The following is a 7,500-nucleotide window of genomic DNA, read 5'->3' as shown; positions in this document are numbered from 1 at the left end:
TGACTGAATACATGTGACAGTGCCTGTATGAGTGTTAGTATGTGTGACTGCCTAGGTGCATGTTTGAATGCTTGTGAGTGTTTGAAGTGAATGGATTTACTGGTCACCCCAGCGTCCCGGTAGGCAGGCGATCGTTCCACGGTCGCCCCAGCGTTCCGGTTAGCAGGTGACAAGAAATTACCCCCGCGTCCCGGTAGGCAGGTGTCCAGTCCCTGGTCACCCCAGCGTCCCGGTAGGCAGGTAACTGTGTGTTTGAGGGTGTGTCTTTTGGTATGCTTGACTGCATACATGAGTGCCTGTTTCAGTGTTAGCATGTGTGACTGACTGAGTGCATGTTCGAATGCTTGTGAGTGTTTGAAGTGAATGGAGTCCTGGTCACCCCAGCGTCCCGGTAGGCAGGCGATCGTTCCACGGTCGCCCCAGCATCCCGGTTGACAGGTGACAAGAAGTTATCCCCGGCGTCCCGGTAGGCAGGTGTCCAGTCCCTGGTCACCCCAGCGTCCCGGTAGGCAGGTATCTGTGTGTTAGAGATTGTGTGCATACATGTGTGAGTGCCTGTATGAGTGTTTGTATGTTTGAATGGCTGAGTGCATGTTCGAATGCTTGTGAGTGTTTGAAGTGAATGGATTTACTGGACACCCCAGCGTCCCGGTAGGCAGGCGATCGTTCCACGGTCGCCCCAGCGTCCCGGTTGGCAGGTGACAAGGAGTTGCCCCAGCGTCCCGGTAGGCAGGTAACTGTGTGTGTGAGATTGTGTGCCTCTTGGTGTGTTTGACTGTATACATGTGTGAGTGCCTGTATGAGTGTTTGTATGTGTGACTGACTGAGTGCATGTTTGAATGCTTGTGAGTGCTTGCAGTGAATGGAGTCCTGGTCTCCCCAGCTCGGCTCGGGCTCGGGTCTGGGCTCGGGCTCGGGGTCGGGCTCGGGATCGGGCCCGGGCTCGGACTCGGTTCTGTGCTCGGACCTGGGCTCGGGCCTAGGCTTGGGTCTGTGGTTGGGCCTAGACTTGGGCTCGGGCTTAGTCCTGGGCTCGGTCTCGGGCCTCGGCTCGGGCTTGGTCCCCGCCTTGGGCTTGGGCCCCGGATCTGGCTTGGGCCTGGGCTCGGGCTCGGGCCTGGGCACGGGCACGGGCACGGGTTCGGGCCTGAGCTCGTGGTCGGGCCTGGGCTCTGGTCTGGGTTTGGGCCTGTGCTTGGGTCTGGGCTTTGCACGGGCTCGGGCCTGGGCTCAGGTTCGGGCTTGGGCCTGGCCTCGGGCTCTTCCCCGTGCTCGGGCTCGGACTCGGGCTCGGACTCGGGCTCTTGCCCAGGCTCGGGTTCGGGCTCTTGCCCGGGCTCGGGCTCAGGCCTGGGTTCGGGCCTGGGCTTAGGGTCAGGCTCGGGCCTGGGCGCGGGCTTAGGCTAGGGCTCGGGCCAGTGCCTGAGCCCAGACCCGAGCCTGAACCAAAGCCCAGGCCCCAGCCCAGGCCTGAGCCCAGACCCGAGCCCAGATTCGAGCCCGAGCCCAGGCCCGAGCCCAGGCCCAAGCCCGAGCCCGAGCCCGAGTCCAGTCCCGAGCCCGAGCCCTAGCCCAAGCTCGAACCCAGGCCCGAGCCCAAGCTCGAACCCAGGCCCGAGCCCAGGCCCGAGCCCGAGCCCGAACCCGAGCCCAGGCCCGACCCGAGCCCACGCCCGAGCTCGAGCCCAGGCCCGAGCCCAGGACCGAGCCCGAGCCCGAGCCCGAGCCCAGGCCCGAGCCCAGGCCCGAGTCCGAACCCGAGCCCAGGCCCCGAGCCCAAGCCCGAGCCCAGGCCCGAACCCGAGCTCAAGCCCGAACCCAGGCACAAGCCCGAGCCCAGGCCCAGGCCCGAACCCGAACCCAAGCTCGAACCCAGGCACAAGCCCGAGCCCAGGCCCAGGCCCGAACCCGAACTTGTCGTGTAGCCCTACCTCCAGATGAGAATCTAGAAATATTGCTACTTCTCGTTGTTCATAAAGTTGTCCAAACCTATTCCCCCTTGAGAGTCATCGTCCGTTCGTGTGAAAAATCAAGGCTTCATCTTCAGATTCCATATCTTTCCACAACAGTTTGAAAAGCCGACTGTTTAGGCTCCACACTTGGTCAAGTTGAGGACCTTGACAGTCATGTTAAAGAGATCCCTTATTTCAACACTTAAGGTTTCACAACGAAGGATGCAGTATGTAACTACAACAGGTGGATTTTTTTTCTTTCTCCCTTGTGATGAATCCAGTCTGCAGACCAAGCATGGCTGGAACTACATCTGTACACACCCATACCAGCAGCGAACTCCACCAAAGTTTGTTTCCCGAAAAGTTTGATACATCATGAAAAATAGCTGTTGCTCTTGTACAACATTTCATTAGGTGCCAGAACAGTATTTCCTCTTTTACACAGTTGCCAAACACGAAACGAGCATACACCAGTAGGTAAGAACACTGGGCGATGTCGGTCGTTTCGTTACATTGGATGGCAAAAACAGGAGAATGGTCGAGAATTTAATCTTTGGTTTCTTGAGACAGTTCATCGATCCTTTCCTTAACTGTATAGTTTGATAGTCAATTCTGGGAAAGCTTGTTTGCACTCTTTCTCCAGAACGAGTTTTGCTGGACGAAGTAGACTTGGTTTTATGAGAGAATCTCCGATCTTATGGTTCTTCTTGCTCTTTGCAGTCAACACGGCGATCTCACAGGAAGCGTCATTAAACTTTGAAGTTTGTTGTCGAAATAACTCAGTACTGTCCAACTTAGTTTGGTTCAAGGATTTTCTTCTTCGTCGTTTTTTCCTCTTTTTTCAAAGAAAACGTTGGTCTTGTCTTCAAGAGCAGGATGTTTTGTCCTCAAGTAATAATAAAAAAAAAAAGAAATCGTAGACACTGCTAGTGACTACAATTATACATGATCGTAAACACCACAACTAATCACTGACGAAATACAAACGGATTTCAATTCACCAATAAACTAATGCCTACTTACTATTTTTAGGTAAATATAACAAGTGAGATAGAGCATAGGAATAGCCTTGATTGAATGAATGTGAGAAAAGAGCAGCTATTACCACGTCCAGGATGTGTTCACACCTCCCGTCCCAAGGCTTCCGAAGGATATGGAAGGAGGTCAACAAGTACAGAAAATGGTGAGCGGCGTTATGATAGACTATAGAAAACTAAAGTTATAAGGCAATACTTTTGCATTATTTTTTTTTTTATCAATTTCTCGATATTTGACCATGCTCTCGTTAAGAAAATAAGAAATATAATTAGAGAATTTGCTGATGTTGTTTTCTTTTCCCAAAGGGGGCGCAAGTCCCCGTTGGAAATTCCTGACGCCTCGCTGTATTAGATACTGTGTGAAGGCACATAAACACATAAGCTACGTGTATACTCATGGGTGTGCAGTTAACCACGCATAGCCTACATATTTGCTAGACAAGTTAAATGAAAGTGACTGCAACATACATGGACCGAAATAGATTGTACTTGAAAAGTCTTTACACTACTAGAGAATAATACTATTTACATGTATTGTGAAGGGTCTGTAAATGGTGCTACTACTCAGCAAAGGTATTTTTACTTGAGAAAATAGAAAAGGAACGAAATTGGTGATACGAGTATATTGTACCCGTGTATATCCCCTAATTCCATTGTGATAAGATACAATGGAATTGTGCGCCCGTATAAGACTGACAACAGTGTCAGGGCCCGACCCCGGCCTCAGTAATACAGAAAGCTGAATATTCTCTTCTTTTTCTGTCCTAATATTCTTGCTTCATTTATATCAACTTAACTGCAAACAAACGGCTGACATTTCAGTTTTTCTGTCTGCCCTGTCATAGGATTCTTGGTCAATCTACACCATCTGCATTGCAAACACTAATCGTACTCGTAATATGCCCTATGAAGAGCGTCTAAAGTCGTTTTGTCACCTTTCTTATCGTGGAAAGGTCAGCTACCACTTTTTCTTCAGCTTTATGTCTCTTCTCTTCAATTCAGGCTCCCAATGAATATTGGAGATTTACTTCTTCCCCTTTCCTCTCAGCTGTCATAATTAGAAAAGCATGCCTGTGAAAATAATCTCACGGCCACGATTCACCAATACATGCATATACATATATTTGCATAATCTCATATATTCTATATTTGCTATATTTCTTAAGTTATCATTTGTATGTTGTATGTAAAGCTAGAAATTCACAGTAACTTATTGGATGCATAATCATAATCTATATAGTATTCATCATGTTTATACATATGCATAAACATGTATGTTTCATATACAACTACTCTCACATTCTATATTTGTTATATTTCTTATGCTTATCATTTGTGTACTGTATGGACAGCTAGAATTTCAAAGTGACTCATTGGGCGCATGAACATAATTCATATAGCATTCATCAATTTTACTTTTATAACTACAAAATTCACTAACTCATTACTTTGTAAAAATTAGACACAGATGCATAGTCCATCCTGAAAAATATAAACACTATTTTCCCATTTTTTCGTTTTCACTTACATTCTTATTACGCTATTGTTTGGTTTAGAAAACATGGTACTTGTCATTTGTATACCTAAATGTTATTATTTCTCTGCTAGATAAGCCTACTTTCGCGAATCAGTATCCAGCCGAGCTGGGGAGACCAGAACTCCATTCACTGCAAGCACTCACAAGCATTCAAACATGCACCTAGGCAGTCACACATACAAACACTCATACAGGCACTCACACATGTATTCAGTCAAACACACCAAGAGGCACACAATCTCACACACACAGTTACCTGCCTACCGGGACGCTGGGGCAACTCCTTGTCACCTGCCAACCGGGACGCTGGGGCGACCGTGGAACGATCGCCTGCCTACCGGGACGCTGGGGTGACCAGAACTCTATTCATTGCAAGCACTTACAAGCATTCGAACGTGCACTCAGCCAGTCACACATACAAACACTCATACAGGCACTCACACATGTATGCAGTTAAACATACCAAAATGCACACAATCTCTAACACACAGATACCTGCCAACCGGGACGCTGGGGTGACCAGGGACTGGACAACTGCCTACCGGGACGCGGGGGTAACTCCTTGTCACCTGCCAACCGGGACGCTGGGGCGACCGTGGAACGATCGCCTACCTACCGGGACGCTGGGGTGACCAGGACTCCATTCACTTCAAACACTCACAAGCATTCAAACATGCACTTAGCCAGTCACACATACTAACACTCAAACAGGCACTCATGTATGCAGTCAAACATACCAAAAGACACACCCTCAAACACACAGTTACCTGCCTACCGGGACGCTGGGGTGACCAGGGACTGGACACCTGCCTACCGGGACGCGGGGGTAATTTCTTGTCACCTGCCAACCGGGACGCTGGGGCGACCGTGGAACGATCGCCTGCCTACCGGGACGCTGGGGTGATCAGGAAATCCATTCACTTCAAACACTCACAAGCATTCAAACATGCACCTAGGCAGTCACACATACTAACACTCATACAGGCACTCACACATGTATGCAGTCAAACATACCAACTCCTTGTCACCTGCCAACCGGGACGCTGGGGCGACCGTGGAACGATCGCCTGCCTACCGGGACGCTGGGGTGACCAGGACACCATTCACTTCAAACACTCACACCATTCACTTCAAACACTCACAACCATTCAAGCATGCACTCAGCCAGTCACACATACAAACACTCATACAGGCACTCACACATGTATGCAGTCAAATATACCAAAGGCACACCCTCAAAAACACAGTTACCTGCCTACCGGGACGCTGGGGTGACCTGGGACCGGACACCTGCCTACCGGGACGCGGGGGCAACTCCTTGTCACCTGCCAACCGGGACGCTTGGGCGACCGTGGAGCGATCGCCTGCCTACCGGGACGCTGGGGTGACCAGGACTCCATTCACTTCAAACACTCACAAGCATTCAAGCATGCACTCAGTCAGTCACACATACAAACACTCACAGAGGCACTCACACATGTATGCAGTCAAATATACCAAAGGCACACCCTCAAACACACAGTTACCTGCCTACCGGGACGCTGGGGTGACCTGGGACTGGACACCTGCCTACCGGGACGCGGGGGCAACTCCTTGTCACCTGCCAACCGGGACGCTGGGGTGACCAGGACTCCATTCACTTCAAACACTCACAAGCATTCAAGCATGCACTCAGCCAGTCACACATACAAACACTCATACAGGCACTCACACATGTATGCAGTCAAACACACCAAGAGGCACACAATCTCAAACACACAGTTACCTGCCTACCGGGACGCTGGGGTGACCAGGGACCGGACACGTGCCTACCGGGACGCTGGAGCAACTCCTTGTCACCTACCAACCGGGACGCTGGGGCGACCGTGGAACGATCGCCTGCCTACCGGGACGCTGGAGTGACCAGGACTCCATTCACTGCCACAAGCATTCAAACATGCTCATAAGCAGATTGAGATCAGGCATGCGCTCTCATCACGCGGGACTATGACACACATGCACGCATCACACGACACATCTCGCATCCCACGAGAAAATCACATGCAGCATGTGACACGCGTGTCATAGACACACACAGACTCACACATACACGCAAACACGCAGACGCAATATAGGAGATAAAATAGTACAGTCAGACATCATAAGTGATTTCAAAGCCAATGAAAGCACAGATATGAAAGTCTGAGACTATACATTTTATCTTCTATATTGTGTAAATACATACGTGATCTTATTTAGACAAAGTCACTTACTTTACTTTCCATGGTGCCTGCAAGCTGCCGGGCGACGTCAATTTCCATTAAACGCCCCTTCTGTCTGGAAGAAGAAGAAACATTGCAATCAGGGAGCGTAAGCAAATTTAAAGCTATCTTTGACTACAAACAAGACTATGCGAATATAGCTCTTATTCTATGTATTGCATTTAGACGAGTACACACGTGCTCTCTAACTGGCAAAGTCACTAACCTTATAGCCAGGGATCCAAGCGACGTCTGGTTTCCTGAAGTCGTGTGGTCGGGCGTCTGAACTCTGCGGGTCCTCCAAGTTCCCCGATTGGCGAGGCGCGAGGGAGCCCGGAAAGCAAACCGAAAACAAGAACACAGATGTGGTCACCCAAAAGCTAAACGGTAACAGTATGTATGAATGACTTTATTGTGTGCACACGTGCATACATACATATATACATAATATATGTATATATATATATATATATATATTTATATATATATATATGTGTGTGTGTGTGTGTGTGTGTGTGCGTGTGTGTGCATACACACACACGCACACATATGTATGTATGTATGTGTATATATATATAATATATATATATATATATATGTGTGTGTGTGTGTGTGTGTATGTATGTATGTATATATATTGTCTCGGGAGACAATGGAGTTCGCGTTTTTTCTTTTTTTTATGCGCGCGTGTACATATGCGTGTGCTTGTGTGCGAGTGCTTTTATTTGAATATC

The 7,500-nt window shown here is 49.0% G+C and overlaps 1 pseudogene; it reads left to right on the top strand.

Annotated features, from left to right (window-relative positions):
- LOC143023948 (uncharacterized) overlaps positions 1 to 7,500 on the top strand; it is a 23,653-nt pseudogene that overhangs the window by 6,580 nt on the left and 9,573 nt on the right.

This window comes from Oratosquilla oratoria, unplaced genomic scaffold, assembly GCF_046742065.1.
Source record: "Oratosquilla oratoria isolate Oo_2021 unplaced genomic scaffold, ASM4674206v1 SCAFFOLD72, whole genome shotgun sequence".
Classification (NCBI taxonomy): Eukaryota; Metazoa; Arthropoda; class Malacostraca; order Stomatopoda; family Squillidae; genus Oratosquilla; species Oratosquilla oratoria.
The sequence above is the reverse complement of the archived record's forward strand: the minus strand, read 5'-3'. Positions and strand labels throughout refer to the sequence as shown.